At 43.3% G+C, this 21462-nt stretch overlaps 1 long non-coding RNA gene across 1 annotated transcript in view; it reads right to left on the reverse strand.

The window, feature by feature from the left end:
* Nucleotides 1-17271: 17271 nt before the first annotated feature.
* The window catches only part of LOC144819676 (uncharacterized), a 103544-nt gene continuing 99353 nt past the window's right edge, over nt 17272-21462 (reverse strand). Inside the window, exon 3 of the long non-coding RNA XR_013607506.1 lies at nt 17272-17376. This is a non-coding gene — a long non-coding RNA (uncharacterized LOC144819676). The remainder of the gene's footprint in view (nt 17377-21462) is intronic.

Here is a 21462-nt window from a genome sequence, read left to right on the forward strand (position 1 = left end):
TATATACTTACTAGCAATTGTATCATTGCAAGGGGAGCACATTTCACCCATAAGTACACCAGACCTGTGTATTTAAAAGAAATAACAAGGACAACAATTAGCATGAAAGGCAAGTAAGATTGTTATTGAGGTATAATATTGCCCAGAAGCCACAATCAAATGGGAATAGCTACCATATGGCTACTGGGTGAATACCTACCAGTAGGCCAAAAAGATGAAACAGGATAAAATTCACAGAATGTGTCTCCTCACCTCGAACACAAATTATATATATTTTGTTCGCACCCATTTTAAATTAATCTTATTTGAAGAGTTAGATCATAAAATTATTATAAACTCATGAATGCAGATCTGTTCTCGCATTTACACTCCTTCTGAGTGTTGATATGTATGAGTCCTCCCGCTATAGTAGACCACGTCACGATCTCACTTATTGGATATCACTCATATACCAGGCTCATGTGCCACTCACACAGCTTTTCCTAGCAGGGTGCCGATATCCTCAGATCTTGTGCTTTGCAGGAAGTTACCGTAACATGCTCCCAAGTATCTTTGGTCATCCTGTATTATTACTGAGAAGGCAGCCATGCTAAAGCCATGTATACCAACGTTGTAAAATCAAAAGCATATACCCCCCCTCTCTCAGTCATGGACCATTTTTTTTTAAATCCTGAAAAAAGGAGCATCACCCCGATCTAACAAAAGGGACTGGGTAGTTTAAAACTGAGTGAAAAGTTAATTTCCCTTTAGTGCATCTTGAATCAATGATTGGACACTTTGGGGGTCATTAGGATGACGGGCGGACTTAGTCCGCCCGCCATCCCATCGGGGGAAGGGACCGCCCGCCATAAGTGTGGGGGTCCCATGGGGGGTATTAGGATACGCCCGCCACAGTGGCGGGCACATCATGCATGTTTAACATTGCGGCGGGCGGTGTTTTCACCAGCACCCGCCGCAATGTTAAAAATGCTTGTGATGCATTTGCATACACAAAGCGGCAGGCACGGCGCGGTGCCTGCCGCATTGTGCATGCAAATGCAGAGGGGTACCCAATGTGCACCCCTCACATCGCTTTCACCATGGGGGCCCCCAAAGTGAAGACCGCCTGCCTTTCTGTGGTGGCATTGCCCCCACGGAAAAGCATCTCCCACAGCCCATCCTAATATGGTTGGCGGTGTCTGAATGACACCGCCACCATATAAACCCTTTTCCGCCCCGGCCGCAAGGCGAATGGGGTGGAAAAGCGGCGGCTGGTGTTTCCGTCCGCCGCGGTCACACCGCCATAGTAATATGGCGGGGGGAAATGGGTGGCGGGCGGGCAAGGATCTCGGGCGGATCGCCACCGCCCGCATGGCAGTAGCGATCCGCCTGACATCCTAATGGGCCCCTTTGTTTGGTAACCAAATGGACAACGCTGGCATAGAAAAATACAAGACACACACATATATCTTTATTAAGTCCTAACAAGCACAATATAATGCACAGATGATATATACGAGTATTCTCTTTTATTATCAGAAAAACCTTGGACCACAATTCAGATACATTTAAAATCACACACAGAAGAGGGGAATTGAAAATCACCCTTGTTTTAATACATTTCATTCCCTTCCGAGTCATGAGCACCACTATTTAACATCGTATAAGAAATATAATTATATGTCCGACGGGACAATGTTTTAAAACAAATGGACGTTAGAAATTAAATTTTCTGCTGGAAGTGTTTTGGGCCTTTTTGAAAAATCTAAATTGTATAGTAATGACATGTATTGCTCTTTTTTGTAGAATGATTCTGTGATAAATAACATTGTCCTGAAGAAGATGGTGAAAAATTATTCTATTGTCCACCGAAACGCTGCACCGGCTTTTTATATTTTAAAATTGAATGGTCTTTTATGTTGTAATTTTGTATATTATGCAATGATGATTTTCAGAAATAGATGTATTAGAAAAACAGGGGTGATTTCCAATTCCACTTTTTGCTTGTGATTTTAATTGTATTTGAATTCATTTAAAGGTTTTTATGAAAACAAAAGAGACTACTCATATATCGCATTATTTTGTGTTTGTAAGGACTTAACAAATATTTATGTTTGTGAATTGTATTTTTCTATGCCAGCAGTTGTCCATTTGGTTTGCAAACAAAGGGGCCCATTAGGATGGCGGGCGGATCTCCGTCTGCCCGCCACCCTAGCGGTGCTGGGACCGGCCGCCAGTGGTGCGGCAGTCCGCCCCGGCGATTAGGATGCTACCGCCACCATTCCCAGCATTGTGGCGGGCGGTGCTCACAGCAGCGCCTGCCACAATGCTGGGAATGCACTGCGTGCATTGTCACGAACAAGGTGACAGGCACCGCAGGGTGCCTGCCACCATGTCCATGACACTGCAGGCGGGTACCATAGGTACCCCCTATGTGCACCCCAATCCCCCAATACCCTGGGGGCCCACAACGGGCCCCCGAAAGCAGAATCTGCATGCCTTTCCGCCACCACGGAAAGGCATGTTTCAGCCCCCATACTAATATGGATGGTGGTGTCTAGCAGACACCGGCACCATATTAAACCATTTTCCGCCCGGTCAAAAAGCGGCGGACAATCTTCCCGTCTGCCACGGTACCCCCTGCCACAGTAATATGGCGGGATAAATGGGTGGCGGACGGGGAAAGATGTAGGGTGGATCGCTGCCGCCGCATGGCCCTACATCCTAATGACCCCCAAAGTGTCCTTTCTATGATTTAAGATACTCCAATGGGAAAATAACTTTTTGCTCATTTTTAAAAATAAATGAGGTGCGAGTTCCAGTTTCATGCACACAAATTTACAACGGCACACGCATAACAATATTTCCTCAAGAGTACTGTGGCCTAATTCTCTGCCCACCCTGGTGGCTCTACATACTGTGAGCATTACTCATTACCCCAGACTCCATGTTCAGTGCCCCAGTCTATCCAACGATTTCTGAATATCTGTCAAGTGTTTCTTCTTTGGAATAATGGCAGGCCCTGATTTATCAATTGCCAGTGAATTTGCTGTCTTTAGATTTAGTTCCCTATTTTCAAAATTGAATTTTAATATTTGAAACTATGTGCCCTCTGCCCTGTACCTCTTTTGATTTAATCGAACAGTCTAATTAATTTTTAGTCTACTGCTTTTGCATATAGTGTAGAAGTGTCTGATATCTGCTGCATTGTGGTTTTGCTTGTCTCCAATACATGTTAGTTCTACCAGACAACCAACTTCAAAATATTATGGGCCAAAACATTGAGCCCTAAGTATCAAGGATTGAAATATTCCAGAAGGTAACTATATATAGGCAAGTATAGGTTTGCTTTACATAATTTCACATATATGTACCTTGACTTTATATATCTGTCTTCAAGGCATGTCAATGTAGCCTTAAAAATTATTAATTAACTAATAAATATTATTAATTAAGTTAAGAATAATAATTCTATACTTACATTATTTTGGTCCTTGATATTTAGGATTTGATATTTTTGCCCCACAATATTTGTGTCCTTGACATTCTGATCTACAGCCCCCTCAGTGTTATCAGACATCGTGTTTTAGATCTTTGTTTCATTTTTCCTGGTAGTGCATACAGGAGCGAATCTACAATCCATCAGAGACAAATGAGACATAATAAAAGTTTGTAGTGTGCATGATAAAGAACGGCAGGCAGCCCTGGGTTATCCCTACAATGTCTCACACAATGCCTGGTTTAAATTGATACTGTTTAGTTCCCTCCACAGGGCCTACCTCACGCCTTAGGCACTAAATTGCATCTTTCCCAATGCAAAAGCACATTGCTCTAGATACCTTGCACCACATGTGAATGTCATACACATTATATGGGCATGGCGTAAGCTTCACACTTATTGGATGGCAATTTTGAGAGTGGTGATACGGTAACAGGTCAAAAGAATTTCCATACCAATTAAAGCTGCTTACTGGGTATATTCCCAATACCCAAGACAGACAAAATGTGATCCTTGTTTATAGATGTATTGCTGCTCTTAGCACAAAGGGCAATTCCTGTGAGATAGAAGTTAGTCAGTTCCCCTACTATGGAAGCGTGGAGGAGGGATATGACATACTATGCAGACATAGAATACAAAGTACTGCGATAAGAAAAATATAAAGGATATACCATCTATACCTTCTTTTGTGGTGCAGAAGAGTTTGGTGTGGGCTATGTTCCAGCGGCGTGCCAACAACAGATACTCTACTACCATATACTCACCTGGGCCCATAAATACACAATCTGAGTAAACCGCTGGCGTCAAAGTTTAATGTGGGTGATCATGATATCAAGCTTAGTTATTCACCATTCCTAACTAACCTCTCACTGATCAAAAAGTTCTTTCCTCTGGTCGATGGACCATTAGTTAAACTAATTGATGGTGATAATGAACATTATTCTAGCTTTTCTATACCTTGAAGTAAATAACCAGAGACTCGGGTAAGTTTTAAGTCTTTGTCTAAATTAATTGCATGTGAACCACTCAAAAAATACAGTACAGTCACCATCACTCATAGGAGAGAGAATTCAATTAATCAATCATCAAACACATACTTTGAACCTTTGTAATGACTTATGCTCAGAAAGGAGAGGACAGAGAGAAAAGGACATCTGCAAAATGCACAACATTTATATTTACCAAGAATGGTGTGAAGACCAACCCCCTGGCCAAAGGGCTGGTAAGGGTCCCCCGGGATAGTTTAGGAGACAAAGACTTTAGGACAGGATTCAGGACGGAATAGATGACCTCTCTAACACCGACGGTCGTGTCACACCCCTCTCTGACACTCTCTTCCTCCTCGAGATTCTTCCATGATCTTCTTGTCTATCCCTAATTAAATTAGGATAGGAGGTGCTGCATTCGCTTCTTCATCAGCATCTCGCAGCATCTCTCCCAGCATCAGCATCTCTCGCTACTCCAACAACATCCCGAGCTCTGCAGCATTCAGCATCGACGTCTAACTAACTAACTAAAACTATCTCCATTATACCTTTCGTTCATCATGTACCACCCACTAAAGTTTCGATATCGTAAAAATACTAAATCTAATTGGTCAGACAAGGGGGATGAGCATCACACCATGCTTACATATCACTTTTTCAGTTAGCCCATTGTTAACAAACCCATCCCCTTAATTTGTATTCATGTTTTATTTTTCCCACACACATTCACATTTCATCTGCAACAAATGTTTTAAATTGAATATGTTCACTCATTCATTTAGATCTTTCACTGTTTCTGGTTATACTCCTACATATAAACAACAACTCTTCTTCACTGTAATGGTTCAATCTTTCTATTCCCACATTTCCAGCTATCATCTCTTCCAATTCTACTTTCAATTGGTAAATATCTCAAATCTTTGGGGGTGTGCTTTGTTTTTCTATTCTCTGTGCCCTTCTTTCCAAATCTTCTGGTGTTACTGTTGTTGAGCTTCTAGTCCTGAGGGTACCACGGACTTTCTCTCTTTTGAACTACTGTGTGTTATTCTTTTTGGGGTTTTACTTGCAGGTTCTCTTATCGGAAGGTCCATTAATGAAATGACTGAATCGTACTCACTGACTTGATCATCAGATATTACTAGGATTACTCAAAGGAGTTGTTACAGCTTGGGATTTTGGGCAACTTATTTTATCTCCATATAATGGAATAACAGGACCTATAGTCACTGGTACTGTCAATGCTTCAGGGTTTAAACTCAATTGACCTATTTTCTGTATTAATTCCTCTCTATTTTTACTTAATGCTTCTCTCTGTCTTAAAGCACCCTATTAACTGATTTATCATGTACAATTTGTGGAATTAAGGGTGTTCCCATTACTGGTGCACATGGGGGACTCTTTGGGTCCTTCTTGATACAGTGGAGGGTTTTTAATTAAAATGTTTTTCGAGAATTTATCATCTGACTCACCATATCCTGTCACATTCATATGTTTAGTTTTTTCTTTACACTTGCTCCCTGACAGTTCCTCAGCCATCAACACTGGGTATAAACCTTCTGATACCATTGCTCTTCTCCATTGCTTCATCTGACTTTCTCGAGATTAATGCAAATATCTGGGGAAAAATCCTCTATATCTTCCACCTCAACATTTCTCTTGTTCAAATGACTCAGTTTCCCACTCTTCCAAAGCCTCATACTGAGTTAACCTAGGTCTTGGTTCCAAATCATTCCTTCTCATTCTCAAATTCTGTAGAATTCTCCCATTAAGCATACCACTTTCTGGGAAAGCTAGAACCCCATCACCTTTTGTATATTCGATCCAATTCTCCAACCACACACAAGTATGATATCCTCTTTCCATCATCATAAAGGAAGCAGGCATTTTCGGCGGCAGATTAGGAATTCCCTCTCTAGTCAACACAGGCTTATCTTTTTTAAAGAAATTCTTAATTTTCTTTATTAACAACATTTTTCTCTTTTCTCCATGCATTCTAGATGCACGATATATGAAACAATAATCCGCAAATCCTTGAAATCGAATGTCAGTGAGACTCACATCTGAAGTCAAATCAGAATCTAACATACAATTTCTAACAAAGCTTCTATATAGTGACCAATTAAACTCAGATGTGCACTGTTTATTTAGCCAATACTAGTGCGGCTTCTATCTAACAATCAACCAGACTCAGGCTCACGCTTGTGGTCTGACCAATGCCAGCGCGAACTTTTGAGACGTCAGTTTGGCTCCTTACTACTGACCCTTCCTTCACAATCTGTTTCTGTCTCACGCCCGCTGTTTCAACCTATCCCAGCGCGGCTCCCTGTGACGTTATTACAAATCCGGCAACTGACCCTCCCTTCACAAGGTAACACAAAACTTATTTCTTTACTTTTCTTAAAATGAAATCTGTTAATAACAACATAAAACATTTGCTACTCTGCCTGTTCACCTAAACAAAGGATAGAATTCTGACTTATTCTGGAGTCACAGAATTGCTCCTCTTCCACTGAGAGTAAAAACCTCTGTTTACCATTCATTCAAGTTCAAGAGAACCTGTTACTCCTTCTGTGTTACCCTTACTAGGAGATATAGACTAAAGTTTCATCAGCGAACCTTTTGCTTTCACTCACACTCAACTTTTATACAAGATAGTCCTTAATTTAACATTGCCAGCCCTGCGTAGCTTCTCAGTGCTATTCCAACAGACAAGTAACCTCACTGCAGTGTGGCTTCTGTCACCACCCACTATTCCTTCCCCAGGAATTTTACAGACAACATAAACCAAGAAGCTAACTCTTTTTCTTAAACATAAATCAATAACCAATAATCATCACCAAACTAGTCAATAATAATCATAGCTCTGCTACCAGAAACTGATCCAGTGGCATTCCAACAACAGATACTCTACTACCATATACTCACCTGGTTCCATAAACACACAATCTGAGTAAACCGCTGAGTCAAAGTTTCATGTGGGTGATCACGATATCAAGCTTAGTTATTCACCATTCCTAACTAACCTCTCACTGATCAAAAAGTTCTTTCCTCTGGTCGATGGACCATTAGTTGAACTAATTGATGGTGATAATGAAAATAATTCTAGCTTATATATACCTTGAAGTAAATAACCACAGACGTGGGAAAGTTTTAAGTCTTTATCTAAATTAATTGTATGTGAACCACTTCAAAAATACAATACAGTCACCATCACTCATGGAGAGAGAATTCAATTAATCAATCATCAAACTCATACTTTGAACTTTTGCAATGACTTATGCTCAGAAAGGAGAGGACAGAGAGAAAAGGACATCTTCAAAATGCACGAAATTTATATTTACCAAGAAAGGTGGGAAGACCAACCCCCTTGCCAAAGGGCTGGTAAGGGTCCCCCGGGATAGTTCAGGAGAAAAAGACTTCAGGACAGGATTCAGGACAGGATAGAGGATCTCTCTAACACCGACGGTCGCGTCGCACCCCTCTCTTACACTCTCTTCCTCCTCAAGATTTTTCCGTTGTCTTCTTGTCCAACCCTAATTAAATTAGGATAGAAGGTGCTGCATTCGCTTCTTCATCAGCATCTCGCAGCATCTCTCCCAGCATCAGAATCTCTCGCTACTCCAACAAGATCCCGAGCTCTGCAGCATTAAACATCGACGTCTAACTAACTAACTAAAACTATCTCAATTATACCTTTCGTTCATCATGTACCACCCACTAAAGTTTCAATAGCGTAAAAATACTAAATCTAATTGGTCAGACAAGGGGGATGATCATCACACCATGCTTACACATCACTTTTTAAGTTAGCCCATTGTTAACAAACCCATCCCCTTAATTTTTATTCATGTTTTATTTTTCCCACACACATTCACATTTCATCTGCAACAAATGTTTTAAATTGAATATGTAGACTCATTCATTTAGATCTTTCACTGTTGGTTCTCCGGCTTAGGCACACTGCGACATTGTCCTCTTCTCTCTGACCCATATGTTATTCTTCTGGGCTGACTTTCAGTTGTCATGCAAAATTATCACATGGCTCCGCTTACTTCAGCCATACACGAGAGGCCCAAATACACGCTAGTGGGAAGAGGCGTGGCGCCGCAGCCAGGGTAGCTGACACTGGACGCTGGGGCTCACGGTTCGATCCGCGGCTCCGGCGGCAGGGGTCTGCCCAGCACCATGTGACTCAGGGCAATAGCTTACTTAATCTTCCCAACAGCCCCCAGCTCCGGGTAGCTGTGCGCTTTACAAATACTGGATTTACATTATACTAGTGATAAAGTCAGAAAGACAGATGGTATTTTCAAAATTAAATGGTCTAACTGTATACCACCCTTCTCTACTCTAACCCCTTTTACTTATTAATACTTTTTCCCGCATTAGCATTAGTTAAATAGCTCGATTTCATTTCAGCTAAGCAGCTGCCATGCACACGAGTCTACGAGACTCCATTTTAATACCTTCTGCTCATGCGCAAGAATTTTCCTCCATGCTTTAGTACGTCATATTGCGTAGATTCAGTTGACGCATGCGCAGGAAAGATTTCCCTGTTAGGGCGATTTTACTAATTCGTTCGAGTTGGTTAACGTTAGCAAACACATATGCAAGCTTCACTAATTCATGTGTTTATGTGATGCGCGTTAGTTTTACACAATACGTAATTAATAACAGGTTAGTGAGTTAAACAAGCGGATTGCTTCCAAGCAAGTCTTTGCTCCATCAGCTATATTCAAGAAGTGTTGTCAATCCCCTTCTAATAAGATGGATTCTAATCTTGTCAAATCCAGAATTGGGGATAAACAGGGCAATTTTGAGGAATTGTCTGCACCTGGACAAAGCTAATCTAATTCAATGGCCAAACTTTATTAGACAAACCTTTGGGGACTTGGGTTGCCCGATTTATACGATCACCCTGATAGAATAGTTAGAGGTGACCTGATTTGGGTTAAAAAACACTTTTGTGTCGCAGCTTAGTCCTTAAGGGAGTGCAGAGAATTAGCCAATCCCTCAGTTTGCTCATATTATTTGCCATAACCTGTGGGCTTACGGCACCCTATCTCACTATTGTTACAAATTCCCAACATCTGTCCTTGCTGACTCGATTCAGGCTGAATTTAATGCACTGGTTGATGGCGGGCCCTATAGGATGGAACAGAGTTGAGAATTTACCTCCATTTCGCTGTGACAAATTTTATGAACTTGATACATTGCACTTTGTTTTATTTAGTGAACTTTATTGTAGTCCCCATGGTCAATTTATTTTACCTTATTAAGAGGGAAGCAATGTACCCAGGCCAGACCCGCTCTAATTATTCTACAAGTGCTGCAAAATTATTGTCTGCTTCAATGTTGCTAGGTTTTTAGCCCGTTAAATTAGGATCAGGAAAAGAAGGAGTTGACAGCTATTCTATCTAATAGGTGCGCCCCTTGTAATTCAATGATGATGTATGTTTTAAATTGTTATACTGTATTATGTATTTCTGTATGATTTGTTTTACAATTGTTAACTCTATTTGTATTCTAGCTGCCGTTCTGGACTTGATCTTTGCTCCTGATGTACTGTATATATCTTTTATGGTTTTAAATTATTTTGATGATGAACTGAAGGCTGGTGCAAACAACCCATCTCAGAGGGGTGTGGACCATGACAAATGCTCTGACAGAACCAGAAAAGCCAACTCTATGCCACCTTAGATGGGATTTACTTTTGTTCCTTATCCATGCTCCTCCTTAAAGTGACATAACTCCTCACCTGACTACATGACGATACTTCCTCAACCGTAATCCTACAATAAAAGCATGCAACCTATAACTTGTCCATGAACTCCATCTCACAAGCTCACAGTGGTAAAGCTGGGAGAGACTGGCATCAGGAGAATGTATCCATTGCCAATCAAACACAAAAGGAATGTGACTTGGATGCTCACTGTGAGAACTTTTGAGGAATTTGTTGAATGTGGAAATTAGTTAACTTACTGTTAGAACTGTGCAGTTGCAACAAGTCAAATATGTATAACCTGTCATACCTCTATTTTAGGAAGGGAGATTTGCAAAATAAACTGATTCTTTGTATAACCCAATAAAAAATATCTGTAAAAAAAGAGATAGGAAATTAAAATAAAACCCCATCAAAATAATATTAAATTACAATAAAGTATTTCAGAGTCAAAATATAAATAAATGTAATTTAATGTTAAAAATATTTATAAAAATAGTACCCATTTAATATTTAATTATACAATATTTCAATGCCCTATTTTAAATGTAACAATAATATAATAACATTTTTATTAACATTTGACTACTTTAAATTTAGTTATTCTCATGCATTACTTTTAATATTTATTAATACATAGTAAAATATTTTTTCTCTAGGTGGGAATTTCAACTTCTGAAAAATAATTTTAATTCATTGTGATATATTTCAATCAATCAAACAGGTTTTGTAAAGCGCTGAGCGCTGCTATTCACGCACAATGGTATCCAGGCTCGAGTGTCCTCTACTCGGGTGGAATCAGTTGAACAGCCAGGCCTTGAGTCCCTTTCTGAATTCCTGAAGAGATGGTGTGGCTGTTCTAGGACTTTGCGGCGAGGTAGGAAAAGCAGTGCTCTCCACTGTTACTCAGGTGGAAGGAGGTGTGAGCGAGGGAGCGGAAGGTGGAGCGCAGGTGTCTGGAGGGTTGGTGGAAGCTCAGGTGGTGGTCCTTGATTGTTCATGGCTTTGTAGGCCTGGGTCAGCATCTTGAATTGGCATCTCTTGTGGATTGGGAGCCAGTGGAGCTTCTTGAAGTATGGGGTAATGCGGGTCCATTTCAGGAGGTCAAGGATAAGTCTGACTGTTGAGTTCTGTATGGTCTGCAGTCTCTTTAGGAGGTTGGTAGTGAGTTCTGCATAGAGTGGTTTTCCATAGTCCAAGCAGCTAGTGATGAGGTCTTGAGTAACGGTCTGTCTGATGCTGACTAGGAGCCATTTGAAGATCTTTTAGAGCATGCGAAGGGTGCGGAAGGAGGTAGAGGAGACTGCATTGATCTGGTTTTTCATGGTGATTTTGCTGTCCAGATGGATGCCAAGGCCCCAGGTGTGGGCTGAAGGAGTGGGTGAGGGTTCTAGTTCAGCAGGCCACCAGGAGTCATTCTACAGGGAGGTGTTGCTCCCAAAGATCAGTACTTCTATTTTGTCTGTGTTGAGTTTGAGGCAGTTGTTTTGATTCCAGTCGGCAATGCTGGTCATGCACAGGTGGAAGTTGTCCCTTATGGTGAATGGTTCTTCTGATAGGTAGAGGATGACCTGGGTGTCATCTCCGTAAAATATGATCTTCAATCCATTGGCTTTGACGATGTCAGCCGGGGGTCATGTAGGCGTTGGCTAGAATAGGGATGAGGGATGAGCCTTGAGGGACACAACAGATGATGTCTACTTAATTAATAATTTATTTCAAAATTAAATTAGTAGTGCATTTTAATGGTCTGGCTTGACAGTGCATCTGTTGTGATACAATCATTTGAGCATCACAAGAGAGGGTCACAGTCTCCGCCCACATGTTGGGAGCCAGATTTTTATTGGAAAGAAGTTGTGTTCTTCCACCAAAAAGTGCTTGCCCTCCACACAGCTGTGGTTATTTTGTCTATTTATTCAGCTGCCTGTGCTACAACTTTCAGGGGCACACATGACATTATAATGCTATTAAACCGTCTTAGATAACTTTATGATTTATTGTGTTTTCTCTAGCAGCAGCATAAATAAAAGGAGGGCATTCTACATGGATGTTTAGGTTTGCCTTGAAAGTTTAACTGTCACCTGCTCTTTTAACCTACACCAATATTATTCTACAGTTCTTTGCTTCCGCACAACTACATATCCATTCCCTTGGTATTTTCATGCAATGCTTCACGTTACCATACAACATTCCTTTAACCTTAATACTACAACCTGCAGCTTGCCCATGAACACCATTTCATGTGCTCACAGTGGTACAACTGGGGCACCTCCCATGCCGCATCGACCGACCCTGTGATAGTGAAATGTTATGTTATGTTATGTTAATGGAGCTTATATAGTGAACGGTTACCCTGGGGTGTCCAGGCGCTGCACATGCCTGCTAGAGGTCTATAAAGAGTAAATTACTAAGTGAAGAGCCATGTTTTCAGCCCCCTTCTGAATGAGAGGAGATCTGGAAAGTTCCTCAGGTAGAGTGGAAACTCATTTCAAACTTTGGAGGTGCAAGTGATGAAGCTTCTGCCGCCCAACTGGCCTTTTTGATCAGAGGAGTTACAGCTAGTTAGGCTCCTGTGGACCGAAGATTGCTAATAGCCACATGCCACTTAAATTTCTGCCTCAGATGATTGGGGCCAATTCCATTGAGGGCTTTGAAGGCCAAACATAGGGCCTTAAAACGTACTCTTAGCCTCACGGGGAGCCAATGAAGTTGAGCCAGTTCTTTCTTTACCGAGAAATATTTGGGGGTGCCTGTGACTAATCTTGCTGCAGCATTTTGGCGATTTGCTGTCTATTGATGTGCCTTTTTTGAGTATTTAGCAGAAGACTGTTACAGTAGTCATTCCTTGCCATAATGAGGGCTGTGATCACTATCCTGAGACTGCTCTCGGGGAGAAAGATCTTTATTTTCCTTATTTTCCTAAGGATTAGGAAACAGGCCGAGACCACCATGCTTAAGTGGTCCCCATACAAGAGTTTATTGTCCATAACCCCCCTCGGGTTTTCTGCTTTCCTGGTGGGCGATGGGCAAGTGCCCAACTCATTGGACCACCACATTGCCCAACTGAGATGATCACTAACTTTTTGACTGGAATATATTACCGGCATCCAAGGGATGTATACATTGGCAATCAAAACACAAAGGGAATGCCAAAGTTAGTTAGCTTACTCTTAGAACTGTGTAGTTGCAACAAGTCATATATGTATAACCTGTCAAACCTCAGAGATTTGTAAATGAAACATACATATTATACTGTTAAATGTATTGTGATGATCTGCACTGATTCTTTGTATAGCCAAGTAAAAATATCTTTAAAAAAAGATAGGAAATTAAAATACAACCATAAAAAAATATAACATTAAATTGCATTAATGTATTTAAAAGAATTGAAATATAAATAAATATGATTTAATGTTATAATGTTTTATAAAAATAATAGTACCTATTTAATATTTTATTATATAATAATTTATTACCTTGTTTTAAATCTTAACATTAATGTAACAATATTTGTAAACACAAGATTTGATACATTTTTATTAATTCCATACATCACTTTTAATATTTATTTATGCATGATAAAATATTTTTCTTTTCTGTGGGGATTTAAATTTCTAAAAAATAATTTTCATTCAATTTAATATATTTCCATTAGCTAACAATTTACTTCAAAATTAAATTAGTGGTGCTTGCACATTTATTTGGTCTGGCTTGACAGCGCAGCTGTTATGAGATAATTAGGTGAGCATCACAAGAGAGGGGCATTGGCTCCTCCCACACGTTGGGAGCCAGGTGTACATGTTTGATTGGGCAGAAACTGTGTGCTTCCACAAAAAAGTGCTTGCCATCCAGACAGCGGTGATAATTTTTCGAAACCTATTCAGCCCCCTGTGCTACAACTTCCAGGGGTACACATGACAATTTAACCAGCACCAATATTATTCGACAGTTCTTGGCGTCCACATAAATACATAGCCATTCCCTTGCTAATTTCTTCTAATGCTTCCCATAACCATACAACATTTCTTTAAAGCCTGACCTATCAGCATTATCAATGCTTATTTATTTTGCTCTACATTTAAAAATTAATTATTAAAATAAATGTACATTAATATTAACATAAAAATAGTTTTAATATTTCTATGCCAGCTAAATAAACCATTTTATATTTCCATATACTTTACCATACAGAGTTCTCAGCCTGACATCAGAACCTCCTTGTGGGAATGTCCCTTCTGTTCATTTGGTGTTTTGAAACAGAAATAAATTACAATGACCCCCACACCTCTGGCAGAGAACTCCCAGGGTGCAGGAGTAATTTGTTTTTTAAAACCAAAGTCATGCTGTGAGAGTTTGTTTCACAAAAACACAATTGAAAATGTTCGGTAGATGGCTGTCAAGAATAATGGCAACCGTCCACTGAACTTTTTGTACATTGAAAGGAACCGCTGTAATGGTGGTTCCTTCAAATTTACAGATTTGACCTCCGGGTCACTCCTCTCTAAATTTGATGTACGTGAGTCCATCAGGATGGTAGAGGTAATGTTCGCCAACAACCTGACAGACAGAGTACCCTCGGCCAAAATCACAATCAGGTCCTTTGTTTCTTGCCTTAAATAGAATCAGAAAATGAAAGGAACAATGAGCCAACCATCTCTATGAAAAGCTGTTATCCAAGGAATGCCCAGTTGTATGAGTTGCTCCCAAGATTTTGTGAAGCAGAGAGATGACTTCTAAATTATTTAGAAGGTTACTGAGAAGATTAGGAATGATTTGTGAAAATGGTGCCTTGTATACAATGGCGAGCCCCTCCCGCTTTCTTCAATGTTACACTTTCAAAACATTTTGGGGTCCTAGAGAGATTGTTCATGTAAAACTAAGGCACCATCCTTGATAATTACGTTGACGTTGCTTTCATGGATTAAGTTGCAGACATAGTATCTGTTTTTAGGGATAGATTTTTCATTGATCAGTGTTCCTCTTGGGGGAAAAGAAGATTGTATCAATTTCAGATCAATTCAAAGGGAGACTGTTCAGAAGTTACTATTCAGAAGAGAGCAACTCTAAAGCATTTATTCAGCTGTGCACAATTCACAAACGAATCATTTAGAGGATGGTGAGACAATAAAGAGCACCATCAAGAGGAATGGAGCAGTATGGGTAGAATGTATGACCATCTCCGATTTGCTGTGAACACCCTGTGGTAAAACATTTCTTGTTGAAAGCAAACGTAAGATGGGAGAGATAGATTGAGGGAACAATGCTTTGCAAAGACACTGCTCCAAGGCACTAAGGGGCCTAGTACGATCCGCCCGCCACTGTAACGGTAACCAGGACCGACCGCCAGAGGTACGGCGGTTCCACTATGCCCAATAGGATGCAACCGCCACCATGGCGGTCGCATTTCGCATATTTTACATTGCGGCGGGCGGTGCTGTAAGCAGCACCAGCCGCAATGCAAAATTTGCATGTTGTGCATTGGCATGCACAACGTGACAAGCACAGTGTGTGCCTCCCACCTTGTGCATGCCAATGAAGGGGAGTACCATAGGTACGGTCTTTCCGTCTGCCGCTGTGCCCCCCCCATTGTAATAGGGTGGTGGGTAAATGGTGGGCGGGCAACAAAAAATGTCGGGCAGATCGCCACCGCTAGTCGGGCAGTGGTGATCCTCCCGACATCATAATGGCCCCCTTTGTAGGGTACACCCAGAAGCACAATGAAGCACAGCCACTCAAAATCCTACATTTTGCATCAAGTTCGCCCAGAAGTGATATGAAGGCAAGACTCTGAAGTGATTTCTGTAGCAGGAACAGCTTTTCTGCACTCCCCCCTCCAAGATGTATGAGGAGTCCTTTAAATCATACAAAGAGGCTAGCCAAACATGAAAGAATGCAAGATGTTGTTGGCAGTGTAAGCGAGTCATGGTCAAAAGGCAATTCATCGGGAGCAAGTTGATCAACTTACAATATTTATTTATAGTGATGTAAATGAAGCAGAGATTTCAGCCCAGGGCCTACCAGGCCAGAACATAGCCAACCATGACATTCACACTGGAAACTGCACTTAACTATCTGATGTGTGCCTAGATTCTCAGATTTGTTGTCTGCTTGAAGGTTTTAGATAGTTAGGCTGGATTGCACCTAAAAAACCTAAAGGGCTGTTTGGTGAGCCAGTGTGTAGGAAAGTGGGTTTCTGTTGCAGTAACCCCCACACTTTTTGCCAGATTTCTGATGCACTTCAATTAAGTCTTCCCTGGGTCCCTGCTCATCAGGTTCCCAGGGCCTGTGTTCTTTTCTAGGCCTGGGCGGTAAATTCCATTTCACTCACGAAATTTGTGGAATTTGGGTAATTTAGCGTTTTGCGGAGAATGCGGAATTGCCCAAAATTCCGTGATCCGCGGCTTTGCAGAATTTTTTGCTTGTTCGCACTTTCAAAATGCGTGTTCGCAAGATATTTCTTGCCGAGCACGCAAACTGCATTCGCGAACAGGAAAAAAGAATCGCGAACGGGCGGAACAAGCAATTCCGCGTGTTTGCAGAACTTTTGGGTGCTCGTGGAGATTTTTTACCGTTTCGAGGAGCTTTGCGTAGCGCGACTATGCAAATTCCGCCCACCCCTATTCTTTTCCTCAACTGTACCATTGTTTCCATGATTAGCACAACTCTGGCCTACCTGTAAGTCCCTTGTAAGGGGTACCTATGGCACCAACGGCATGATATGCCAACCTAACAGAACTCTCACCACAAACATGCACCATTGCCATTGCAGCCTGCATGTTGTGGTGCAGCTGAAAGTGAAGAGTCAACATGGCACACATCCCTGTGTATAAATCCAAAAATGTCAGCGAGCTCTCACTTGAATACCTGTGTGCACTACAGTACAAGAGTTTCAAAACACGTTAACAACTTATATATATTTCTATAAGACTATTCCTATGTTAGTCATTGTTTAAACAGAACAAAGTCAACACAAGATTGTTATCAAATTAATTGTTGTTTGTTATTACACAATTCAAATTCAAATACAAGATCAGAACATCCTTTTATATACATCATACATTGATATGATGGACATTATCTCAATGAGCTGACATTTTAACTAAGCCGTTCAGTTTATACAAAACGCAAAGTATTGCATTCAAGGGTGGCCCGATGCATTTCGCGACACTACGTCCCTTCTTCGGGGGCAACTAAAATAAAGAGAAAACACAAAAAATATATATGTTCACCTTAAATACAGAAATGTAACATACATTCTTAATCCAAATGTACATTGCTACCAAATATTTAGAATAACAAACATCTGTTTAAGCATTCTTCTAACATTGGTTAAAATTTCAAAACCAAGGGGCCGATTAGGATGGCGGTGAATCCGCATCCTCCAGGCCGGCGGAAGCCACCGCCGGCCTGGAGGATGTGGATTCACCGCCGCGGCCACAGAAAACACCCACCGCCAGATTAGGATGGCGGTGGGATTGCGGTGGGACCAGCGGCGGATGGCAGGTCCGTCCGCCGCTGATCCGCGGGGTGTGGAGGGCTGTTTGGTGACGGTGTCTGCAAGACACCGTCACCAAAATTAGGATGTGTTTGAAAACATGCTTTTCCGCGGCGGTAAATTTACCGCCGTGGAAAAGCATGTGGAAAATAGCTTCTGGGGGGCCCTTGCGGGCCCCTAGGGTGTCTGGGGGTGAAGGGTGCACATGGGGGGTACCTATGGTACCCCCCAGCTTTTGCATGTACAAGGCTACGCTGCTGTGCGCTTGGCGCTTGTTACCGGCGCTTTTTACTGCTGACTAGAAAGCTTTTTAAAACTTCTTGTGAATTATTTTATTCTATCTGGGATATCTTCCCCTGTTTGTGTGCCCCCTTACCTGCACTATTATCGTGAGAGCACCGCCGCTTGTGCGGGTCCGGTTCTGGGGTGGGGTCCGTTTTTGGATTGGCCGCCATCTTGGAGTGGTGTGGTAGTGGAGTGGGCAGGGACTACTACCGGCGAGCGCTCTAGTGCGCAGGAGCTACGGAGGGGCAGGTACTTAAGGCGAGTCGCCCTGGAGCTCGCCCTGACAAGGTAGCGCTGCGCTACGCTGCTGTGCGCTTGGCACTTGTTACTGGCGCTTTTTACTGCTGACTAGAAAACTTTTTAAAACTTCTTGTGAATTATTTTATTCTATCTGGGATATCTTCCCCTGTTTGTGTGCCCCCTTACCTGCACTATTATCGTGAGAGCACCGCCGCTTGTGCGGGTCCGGTTCTGGGGTGGGGTCCGTTTTTGGATTGGCCGCCATCTTGGAGTGGTGTGGTAGTGGAGTGGGCAGGGACTACTTCCGGCGAGCGCTCTAGTGCGCAGGAGCTACGGAGGGGCAGGTACTTAAAGCTCCCCGCTTAGTGCAGCGGTAACGCCCAGCGGGCGCGGCCTCGCGTGGCCGGAGTCGTGCCAGAGTCCTGCCCGTCTGCGCCCGTCCGCGACAGGAAGCGCTGGACGTGGCTGGGCTCTGACTTCGCTCCTGGCTGTTTCCCTGTCCATCATGCTGTGTTACTCTAGAGATAGTCTTGTTGCCATCAATCAGTCACGGGGGGTCTGTGGCACGCCTCGGGCTGATCCCTTATGCGGCCCTTTTACGTGTGGGTGTGGATGTTTCACTCTTCCCGCCCCCTTAAGTAGGGGCTGTAGGGATGGCAGCACTGTGGCTGTTAGTTCACAGCCCTCTATCAGCATTTGGAATCTAAACGCTAGGTCGCTTGTCAAGCATCATCTAGACATTTTTGACCTGCTAGGCGATGTCTCTCCAGACCTATTTTTCCTGACCGAGACCTGGCTGCAGGATGCCGATACGGCCGTTGTCAACTTGGCCTTTCCGCCGGAATATTCGGTATTCACTCTTAACCGAGCTTCCAGAGGTGGAGGGATAGCTCTTGCAGTTAAGTCCTGTTATTCTTGTACCTGGCAGGGTCAAAGAATTTCGGGCTGTGAGAGCGCAATGTTTAAGGTAGCCATTACGCCTAATTTCACCCTGTCGGGGCTTCTGATCTATCGGCCCCCAGGGAGTGAAGTAGCTTTTAGAGCGGCGCTACCAGATGCCATTAGTGTACTGGCTGCAGGGTGTTCTAACTTCTCCATCATAGGGGATTTAAATATGCACTTTGATAATCTAGCTAGCCCTACGGTGTCCAGTTTCTTGGCAGATCTTGAGGCGCTCCAGCTGACTCAGCTGGTGTTACAGCCCACCCATTCAGGGGGCCATATCCTCGATCCGCTTTTCACCAACCTTTCGGAAGCCTGCATTTCCAGCTATACACCATTGGCATGGACTGATCATTATTTGATACAGATCCTCTGCCCGACACCGGCTATACAACCTAAGTCAGTGGTGTGTTCCATCCCGAGACGACGTTGGAACAAGCTAAAGCTGGATTAATTTTTCCATCTTTTATCAACCGACCCATTTGACACCATCGGGTCAGCTGATCAGGTCTATGATAGGTTTTGTAACTGGGTCACCAGGGCCTTAGACACCCTCATCCCAATTGTATGCTGTAAAGTGGGGACTGGTAAATCCAGCCCTTGGTATGATGACTCGCTGCGGGCATTGAAGGTTTCCTGTAGGCGTGCAGAGCGGGCCTGGCGCAAATTCTATGATAGTGGGAAGAAAATCTTGTACCTGTCTACGGTGAAATTATATCACCGGGCAGTGTGCAGAACCCGCGCCGCCTTCTATGCCGCACAATTCAGGACGAGTTCTAACCCGTCTAAGGCTATCTTCAAGGTGCTGAAAGATCTCACTGCTAAAAAGGTTACGACGAGCCACCAGAGCTCTGTTGAGCACTGTGAAAAACTAGCTGGTTTCTTCCTGGAAAAGGTCAACGCCATTTATCGGGCCTTCCCGTTGACGACTCCCTCGGCTAATCCACCTCTTAAGCCATTAACATCTGAGGGGTTGCATTCCTTTCCCACTTTAACACCGGAAAGCCTCGATAAATTGGCTCACCAAGTGAAGTCGGGGTCCCCTGTGGATCCGCTTTGCTCATCGGTGTTTAAAGACTTAGCGGTACATGGCACCTCCCCGTTTTGCTCGTTGATCAATACGTCGCTCACTTCCGGCGTAGTCCCATTAAAGTGGAAACAAGCTGTGGTTCGTCCTATCCTTAAGAAACCTAATTTGGATGGCAGCAAGCCTGAGAGTTATCGACCAATCTCACTCTTACCATGGCCTGCTAAGGTGACTGAGGCGCATGTCAACGCGGTCCTCTCGGAACATCTACTTCATGCTGACGTCCTCGATGTGACGCAGAATGGATTTAGGGCCGGTCACAGCACGGAGACGGCTCTGCTGTATATGGTGGAGCATCTTCGCTCCGTGCTCGATGCTGGTCAAATGGCGGCGCTGGTGCTATTAGATCTGAGCGCCGCCTTTGACACCGTATCGCACCCGATCCTTCTGCCGCGCTTAGAGGAAGTCGGTGTCACCGGCATCGCTCTCCAGTGGTTCCGGTCTTTTTTAGCCAATCGGGCCTTTAGCGTGACCGTCCCGCCGTACCAGTCCAAATACCATCCTTTGGACCTGGGGGTTCCTCAAGGCTCCTCGCTGAGTCCTACGTTGTTCAATCTATACGTAAGGCCGCTAGCTGAGGTTGTCAGGCAATGGGGTATGACAATGGTGTCATACACCGATGACACCCAGCTGGCGGTTACGATCAGCGGGGATGCCGATGTTGATGCCCCCAGGTTCCAGCAAGGACTGCGGGCGGTCGCCGGCTGGATGACGTCCAACTGTCTCCAGTTGAACGCTAGTAAGACCGAGGTCATGATTTTTGGCAAACAACCGGAACGCTGGGGAGAGAGATGGGGGCCAGGGGATCTGGGTCCGATTCCCATCCCAGTTGCCGAGCTTAAAAACCTCGGGGTCTGGCTGGACCCGTCCCTTACGTTTGCTTGCCATACCAAGCGTACGGCGGCCTGCTGCTTTGGTATTCTGCGCGGGCTCCGTCCAGTGCTCAAGTTCTTTCACGCCTCCACGAGGCAGCTCATGATCCAAGCCACCGTCATCTCTAGGCTGGATTATGCGAGCTCCCTGTTGGTAGGTTTGAACCAGGCTGAGATTGGACGTCTGCAACGGATCCAGAACGCTGCAGCAAGATCGGGGGTAGGATTACCTAGATCTTGCTCCACTTCCAGTACTCTGCGCTCATTGCACTGGCTCCCGGTGGCCCAGCGGATCCAGTTTAAGGTCCTCTGTGTCGCATACAAGATTCTGAAGGGGTCTCCAGCTGTGATTCTG

This window comes from Lissotriton helveticus, chromosome 2_1 (assembly GCF_964261635.1).
Source record: "Lissotriton helveticus chromosome 2_1, aLisHel1.1, whole genome shotgun sequence".
Classification (NCBI taxonomy): Eukaryota; Metazoa; Chordata; class Amphibia; order Caudata; family Salamandridae; genus Lissotriton; species Lissotriton helveticus.